The sequence below is a fragment of the Anomaloglossus baeobatrachus genome, chromosome 5 (genome assembly GCF_048569485.1).
Source record: "Anomaloglossus baeobatrachus isolate aAnoBae1 chromosome 5, aAnoBae1.hap1, whole genome shotgun sequence".
Taxonomy (NCBI): domain Eukaryota; kingdom Metazoa; phylum Chordata; class Amphibia; order Anura; family Aromobatidae; genus Anomaloglossus; species Anomaloglossus baeobatrachus.
The window spans coordinates 67,803,322-67,811,979 of NC_134357.1; positions in this window are offsets into that span (position 1 = coordinate 67,803,322).

Genomic DNA, 8,658 nt, shown 5'->3' on the forward strand with positions numbered 1-8,658 from the left:
GTCGGCTGCACGGCAGAAGACACGGGATCCAGGCACCAATGGTCACAGCACACGGTTTATTACACAAACCAAAAGTCCAACAACAATATACATGTGCTCCCCAGGCAGACACTCAGGGAGTTGTGTTCACTCCCTCACACTAAGGCCCCACGGCTATGTTCCTGTTTCCTTTTAACCCTCCTTTCAGCCTGCAGGGAAACAGCATAAACCCTGGAGTGGAGTTGCTTTCTATGCATGGAGTGAGCACAACCGGGGCGAGACGTACCGGCCGTCATAGATAACCCCGGTCATAGTCTCACACACCCCCCCTCTCAGTTCAAGCGAGCGGGGTTGAACTCCCGCCATCAAACACGGGCCGCGGGACAAGGCATCGGCGTTGCCCTGCAACCTACCGGCCCGGTGTTCAACCGTAAACCAGAAGTTCTGCAGAGAAAGGAACCACCGGGTAACCCGGGCATTCCGTTCCTTGGCGGACCTCATCCAGACCAGCGGAGAGTGATCAGTCACCAAGCGAAACTGTCGTCCCAGCAGGTAATAGCGTAGGGACTCCAAGGCCCACTTGATCGCCAGGCACTCCTTCTCTACTACGCTATAATTCCGCTCGGGAGGAGTGAGCTTCCTACTTAAGAAGGTGACGGGGTGTTCCTCCCCCTGAACCACCTGAGACAGCACTGCCCCAGGCCGACCTCCGAGGCGTCAGTCTGTACTATGAACTCCTTCCGGAATTCAGGGTTGATAAGAACGGGCTGTCCACACAGGACCCCCTTCAGGGCCCGGAATGAGTCCTCGGCCTGCTGAGTCCAGCGCACCATGATGGACTTCTTGCCTTTGAGAAGGTCCGTCAAGGGGGCTGATAGTCCTGCAAAATTTTTTACAAACCTCCTGTAGTACCCCACGATACCCAGGAAGGCCCTAACCTGCTTCGTGGTCAGGGGTCTAGGCCACTTCTGGATCGCCTTAACTTTGTTAATTTGGGGCTTAATCACTCCTTGGCTTATTACGTAGCCCTAGTAGCGGGCTTCCGTGAGCCCCAACGCACATTTCTTGGGATTGGCTGTCAATCCGGCTGTTCGGAGCGCGTTCACCACCGCTTGTACCTTTTCCAAGTGGGTCTGCCACTCAGAGCTGTAAATAATGATGTCATCAAGGTACGCTGATGCATACGCCTGGTGGGGTTCCAGCACCAGGTCCATCAACCTCTGGAACGTGGCCGGAGCGCCATGTAACCCAAAAGGCAAGACAAAATAGTGGAAGAGACCCTCCGGCGTAACAAAAGCGGTTTTCTCCTTGGCAGACTCCGTCAGTGGCACCTGCCAGTACCCCTTGGTCAGGTCGAGCGTGGTGAAATATTGCGCCCTTCCCAGCCTATCAATCAGCTCATCCACCCAGGGCATGGGGTAGAGATCGAACTTGGATACTTCGTTCAATCTCCTAAAGTCGTTGCAGAACCTTAAGGAGCCATCGGGTTTTGGTATTAGGACAATGGGACTAGCCCATTCACTCCGGGATTTTTCGATGACCCCGAGGCGTAGCATTGTCTTCACTTCCTCTGATATGGCTTGTCTTCGAGCCTCCGGCACCCGGTATGACTTCAGGCGTACCTTCAGGTGAGGCTCGGTGACAATGTCATGTTGTATCAGACTGGTTCTACCAGGCAGTTCGGAGAAGACATCGGGGTTCTGCTGAACCAGCCGTCTGGCCTCTCACCTCTGTTGCTTGGTGAGGGCTTCTCCAATCCTTACTTCCGGTTCGTTCTCTCCGGAAGTCGCTGGAGCCGGGTTTGAACGACCCGAAGAGGAGGTAGATGGGGAAAAAGCAACCATCAGGCTTTCCCGTTCCTGCCAAGGTTTTAATAGGTTGACATGGTATATTTGTTCAGGTTTCCGCCTACCGGGCTGCAATACCTTATAGTTGACCACCCCGACTCTTTCCTTTATCTCGTAGGGGCCTTGCCACTGAGCCAGGAATTTACTCTCCGCCGTGGGGATCAATACCAACACCCGATCCCCGGGGTTAAAGGTCCACACGGTGGCTTGTCTATTGTAGCGGCCGCTTTGCGCGGCCTGAGCCTCCTGTAAATGCTCCTTCACAATTGGCATGACCGCGCTTATGCGGTTCTGCATTCCTAAAATGTGTTCAATCACACTTTTATGGGGGGTGGGCTCTTGCTCCCATGTTTCCTTTGCCAGGTCCAACAATCCCCGGGGATGTCGCCCGTATAACAACTCAAAAGGCGAAAACCCCGTGGATGCCTGTGGCACCTCTCGGATGGCAAACATCAAATAGGGAAGCATCATATCCCAGTCTTTCCCTTCTTTGTAAATCACCCTTTTGAGCATGGTTTTCAGGGTTTTATTGAATCGTTCCACTAAACCGTCCGTCTGAGGATGATACACAGACGTACGCAACTGCTTGATCTGGAGTAGCCGGCATAGCTCTTTGGTCACTTTAGACATGAATGGGGTCCCCTGATCCGTAAAGATCTCCTTGGGCAACCCCACCCGGCACCACCCGGCAGAACACAGCAAACAACTCCCGAGCTATAAGCTTCGCTGCAGTATGTCTGAGAGGTATCGCCTCTGGATACCGAGTGGCATAGTCAACGATCATAGGATGTGTTGGTGCCCTCGAGCGGACTTTACGAGGGGCCCCACCAGATCTATCCCTATCCATTCAAAAGGGACTTCTATAATGGGTAAGGGTACCAACGGACTGCGAAAGTGGGCCAGGGGTGCGGTAAGTTGACACTCCGGGCAGGTTTCGCAGAACCGTTTTACCTCCCCAAAGACCCCGGGCCAATAGAACCTTTGCAATATTCGCTCCTGCGTTTTCTTGACCCCTAGGTGGCCACTCATCAGGTGTTTATGAGCCAAGTCGAGGACCCGCCGGCGATATGGCCTGGGCACCACCAACTGCTCTACCCCCACGCCCCGTATTTCATCTACCCGGTAGAGTAAATCCTGTTTAAGAGCGAAATGGGGGTACCTTTCCTGGGCACCGGGCAGCTGTGCCACCCCGTCAACCACTGTCACCCGACTCCGGGCATGTATTAATGTAGGATCCTGGAGTTTGGCTGTCCCAAACGTATCCGGGGACGCCTCCAACTCCGGGATGGGCTCGACCATCTCAGCCTCTCCTGCCAAAACCTCTAGGGGCGACCTATCGGGTTCACATTCTGTCCCTATCATGGGGATCCCTACGGCAGGCGTCCCGGATTCGGGATTGTCGGGCTCAGGTCCCGGACTGTCCAATATCTGAGGGGACTTAGGAGGCCCCTTCCATAAAGTCCAAAAATAGGGCAGATCCCTTCCTAGGATCACGTCATAGGGAAGAGTGTTAATAAGTCCCACCTCATGTTGCACCTGACCACAGGGTGCTGTGATGGTGACAATCCCCGTGGGATAGTCTCGGCGGTCCCCATGTATGCAAACCACCCCCACGGTACGTCCTGTGGCTTTTACTTCAGCCCTTAGGGTTGATCGCACCATGGTCACTAAGCTTCCGGAATCCAACAAGCCTGTAACCGGACATCCATTCACCTGTATTTGGCACAAGTGGGGCTCAGTCTCTGGGGAGACAAGGTCAGCGGTACACACCACCTGAGCATACATTGAACCCCGCCGGGTAACCCCACAATCCATGGGCTCCGTGGTGAGTGGACACTGGGCTTCCATATGTCCCACCCGCTGGCACCGCCAACATCTAATAGGGAAGGAAACCCCCTTGACGAGTTGTCGTTTAGGGTACATAGCCTTCCGGACCTCAGGGACGGTGGGCGCGGCCTCGGACAGGACGGTAGCGGTCTCCCGCACCGGTGTCAGCGGTGGGTCCTTGACTCTAGGCTTGGAGGGGCCGGACCGACGGGCGGTACGCAAAGTCTCAGTGTCCCGTATCAAGTCCTACGTAGCCACATGCCGCTCAACCAGGCATACTAATTGGTCCAGGGTACTTGGGTCACCCTGACCGACCCACCGTTGAATGGTGACGGGTAAAGTGCGCACAAAGCGATCAACTACTACCCTTTCCACCATTTGCGCAGGGCTCAGAGTGTCAGGCTGCAACCACTTCTTTACCAGATGCAACAAGTCATAGGCCTGGGAGCGTACGGGTTTGGCTTCCTCATAGAACCACTGATTTACCCGCTGAGCCCGTACATAGGTATTCACCCCCAACCGAGCAAGTATTTCGGCTTTCAGAGTCGCATATTCTATGGCGTCCTCGGTACAGAGGTCCAGGTACGCTTTTTGGGGCTCCCCCGTCAGATAGGGCGACAATACCTCAGCCCACTGGGGGGTCGGCAGCTTTTCCCGCTCGGCCACCCGCTCAAACACCGCCAGGAACGCTTCCACATCATCCCCCGGGGTCATCTTTTGCAACGCTTGTCTCACCACTTTCCGGACGCTGCCGTCGTCACCCGGTTCCAGGGTTGTTGCTGCTGGTCCGGCACGGATCGACTTGGCCAGGAGAACCATCTGTTCTTGGTGCCTTTTTTCCTGCAATTGCAAGGATTGCTGCTGACGTTCCAACGACCGGAGCAGGTGTGCATTGGTCTGTTGCTGCTGTTCATTAGCCTGTTGTTGCTGTGCATTAGCCTGTTGTTGCTGTGCATTAGCCTGTTGTTGCTGTGCATTAGCCTGAGCCAGCTGCTTTAGTATGTCCTCCATGGCATCACCGGGTTTGGGCTGTAGTATAGCCGTTCGAATCCAGGACATGTGCTACCGGGTCACCAGGGATGGATGCTACACCTCACCGGGCTGGCATGCCCGCATTCTCCACTATCTGTGAGGTAGCGTGGTCGGCTGCACGGCAGAAGACACGGGATCCAGGCACCAATGGTCACGGCACACGGTTTATTACACAAACCAAAAGTCCAACAACAATTTACATGTGCTCCCCGGGCAGACACTCAGGAAGTTGTGTTCACTCCCTCACACTAAGGCCCCACGCCCATGTTCCTGTTTCCTTTTAACCCTCCTTTCAGCCTGCAGGGAAACAGCATAAACCCTGGAGTGGAGTTGCTTTCTATGCATGGAGTGAGCACAACTGGGGCGAGACGTACCGGCCGTCATAGATAACCCCGGTCATAGTCTCACAATATATATATCACAGTAGAGGCTGGGGTCTGCAATATAAACATCACAGGAGGGGCTGAGAGCTACAGTATTTACATCAAAAGGAAGGCTGGGAGTTACAGTATATACTACTACTACATCACAGTAAAGGCTTGAGCTACTGTATATTCATCACAGTGGAGGTGTGGGCTACAGTATATACTTCACAGGGAGGGCTGAGGACTGCAGTATATACATCACAGGTGAGGCTGGAGGCTACAGTATATGCATCACAGGAGAGGCTGGGGGAATAGACATTACTGGGTTATACACATTACTGGGAGACATACACATTACTGGGAGCTGAGAGGCTTAGACGTTACTGGGAGGCATACTGCTCTGGGGTGTGGCTCATTCAAATCTGGGGGCCCATACTGCACTGAAGAGTAGCTCATATTGGTCTGGGAGCCCATATCGGTGTGGGGGTGGCTCATACAGGTCTGGGGGTCCATACTGCTCTGGGAGGGTGACTCATACAGGTATGGAGGTTCATACTGCTCTGGGAGGGTGACTCATACAGGTCTGGGGGCACATACTGCTCTGGAAGATGGATCATACAGGTCTGGGGGCCCATACTGCTCTGGGGGCTAGCTCATACAGGTCTGGGGGGCCCATCCTGCTCTGGGGGCTAGCTCATACAGGTCTGGTGCCACTACTGCCTTGGGGGGTAACTAATATAGGTCTGGAGACCTATACTGCTCTGAGGGTGGCTCATACAAGTCTGGGGACCCATATTGCTATGTGGGGGTAGCCCATACAGGTCTGGGGTGCCTATACCAGTCTGGGTTGGCTTATACAGGTCTGGGGGCCCATAATGCTCTGGTGGGTCGTTCATACAGGTCTTGGGGACCCATACTGCTTTGGGGGTGGCTCAAACAGGTCTGGGGAACCATACTGCTAGGGGAAGCAGGGGGGTGGTCGGTGCAAAGCCATCTTACAGCTGTGTGCCTGCTTCCTGGTGATGCTGCGCAGTGGCTCCTCTTTCCCTTTATCTGTGGGACAGCAGTGCACGGCATGCTACACAACGCAGCTGAACGCTGTGGGAGCAGGTGCAAGACTGGCAGCCGGGAACTGATAATTGTCGCTGATGCCGGCGAGTGGGCCCCCCCAGCGGCCCAGGCCCCAGCTTTTGCCCGTATGTGCCATGTGCTGATGCCAGCCCTGCTTGCTGCATGTTAAGAGGAGGCCATCAGGACAAGTGGTGGTCCTATCCGAACTGACTTAATTTATGGTATATATTAATTTTCTCTTTTGATAACCCCATGTAAAGCATGATACATCTCTTCTTTTTTTTGTAATATCTAATTTGTAATATATTTTTATTTCCGTGTTCCCAAATGTTGTAACGTTATATATTTACCTCAAAGTTGCATGGCCCAAGAAGGTCTGCAAGATTGTTTGTTTTTCTTTACATATTTCTTTGCCTTCTCCTGTCTTTAGTCAGTTGTTATCTTATGGAAGGAGTTAAATGAGACCTAGATCCAAGAACAAACTTCCCCATAAATGTATATCTAGCCAAGGGGAGTACATGAGTTCTGGGTGGCACTTAGAGCAAATTTTTCCAATTGCCATATTTGTCAAAGTGTGCAGAAGTTAAACATGGTAGTTAGAAAGGGCAGCAGACAGGTCAGGAGTTCAAGATATTTAAACTTGTTTCTAGTTCTCATCTGCTGCAAATTGTCTCCCAAACCACTAATATTGTGGATCTTGTTTCCTCACGCACTTCATCAAGTTTATTTACTGTCTTTGAAATGGTTAGAGAAGAAAAATGTAAAAGGCTACTTTCTTCTTCTTGCCCTACTACCTGCACCAGTGACCCTATTCCCTCACACCTCCTCCTATTCCTCTTCCTTGCTACCTACCTAACCTACTTCCCCGATATTACCTTTGTGATGGAGCTGCCCGAAACTGCCATGAAAACAATAATAACATGTATTGCTGAATTAAGTGAATCTGCCCAAACTAAACTTGAGGAAATTATATCAAAACTTCTCAGAGCCCTATCTTTATAATGTATATTGAAGATCGCATGTGTTATATTCTGTTATTAATATTGTTAATATTGTGCATTACAAAAATATTAAAGTTATTTCTTTTTCCCATTCTCTTCTAATGTTTTTTTTTCTTTTAACCAGCATCAATTACAACGAGTAAGTTATAATCAAGTCTTAATACAATATTTCGGGGCAAATGTAAAATCAAAATGGAAAACTCTAAAAGAAAAACATTTTGACATATTTTGCGCATTTCTACATTTCCTCTATGATTTTGCATTTTGCTTGATTATGAAGGGCTGAGAACTGGTTAGAATATAAAAATGTTTTACCTACTTCTGCCACTTCTAGATGTCTTGCTGGAAGTGGTCATCTGATTAATTCTACTATTTTCAGTATTCTTTTTTCTACCTTCTAACGTCCATTTGTGTGCGTATGCCATCCGACAAACCTCGCACCATAGTATTAGGTGAGACACGGGTACATGATTTGTTTAGCATCTACGTGACTGTACGCAGTGTGACTTGTCACTTATGTACATGGTATTATGGCTCAGTTTGAAGGTTTGCTCTGGTGACCTGTTGTTGCATGGCAGCTCTTCTCGGTGGATTTGTATCTGGGACTTCCAGCCCTTCAGTTTAAGGGTTTACCTTTGGGTAAACACCAGTTGAGTTCCTGCTGTGAGTTGGTTTGTTTTTCTTCCTAGCTCCTATCCATTTCACCTTACATGAATGTGTTTTAGTTCTCTCACCCTGAGTTTTTGTGTCTTCCTGCACACCTTCCTCTCTACTTGTTGGCAATGTGTTGCAGCCTGCCTTTTAGTCCCTCAAGATGTATGAGAAATCGCTCTACAGTGGTTTAGGCAGTAAGGTCCGAGGTCAAGTTGTTAGTTGTGCGGCTAGGGTCTTTCTAGTCTCTACAGGGACCAGTTGGGTGCATGCACCTTTTCTCCCTGTATTAGGTCTTCACTTTTTCTGTTACCCGTCTATGAGAGTGTTTATGTTCACAACACATGGTATCTCGTGTGCTGACTTGGAACCTTGTGAATGGAAGACCCAGAAATAAGGGAAGTAGAGTATAGAATAAAAATAAGATGATAAATGAATCAACTGGAGACTTTGTGGTAAGAGGAGTGTTATTTGGAGGGTTGGAAGAATACTGCACTAATATTCTTTACACCTACCGGCTGATTTAATTTGCATCAAATTTATTCAACTTGAATTAAATTTCCCCCTGATTTAAGTGAATCTGCCCAATGTAAAGTTCAAGAAATTTAGAAGCAGCTACCTGAGCACATTGTGCAGCAATTTCTTTAATGTATTAACTTGTATCATGAGTGATCTATCCAAATAGCAAATATATCAGTGTATTATTATTTTTTACTGTTTGATATCGCACTTCTCACAGTATATTCCTCCTTGTATCATGAAAGTTTAATTTATTATGCACTGTTATTACTATGGTTAATATTGTGCTTACCAAAATGAAAATAATTAATTACATTTTTCCTTTTTTTTTGTTGTAACTAGCACTTTCTACTACTCATACCACTG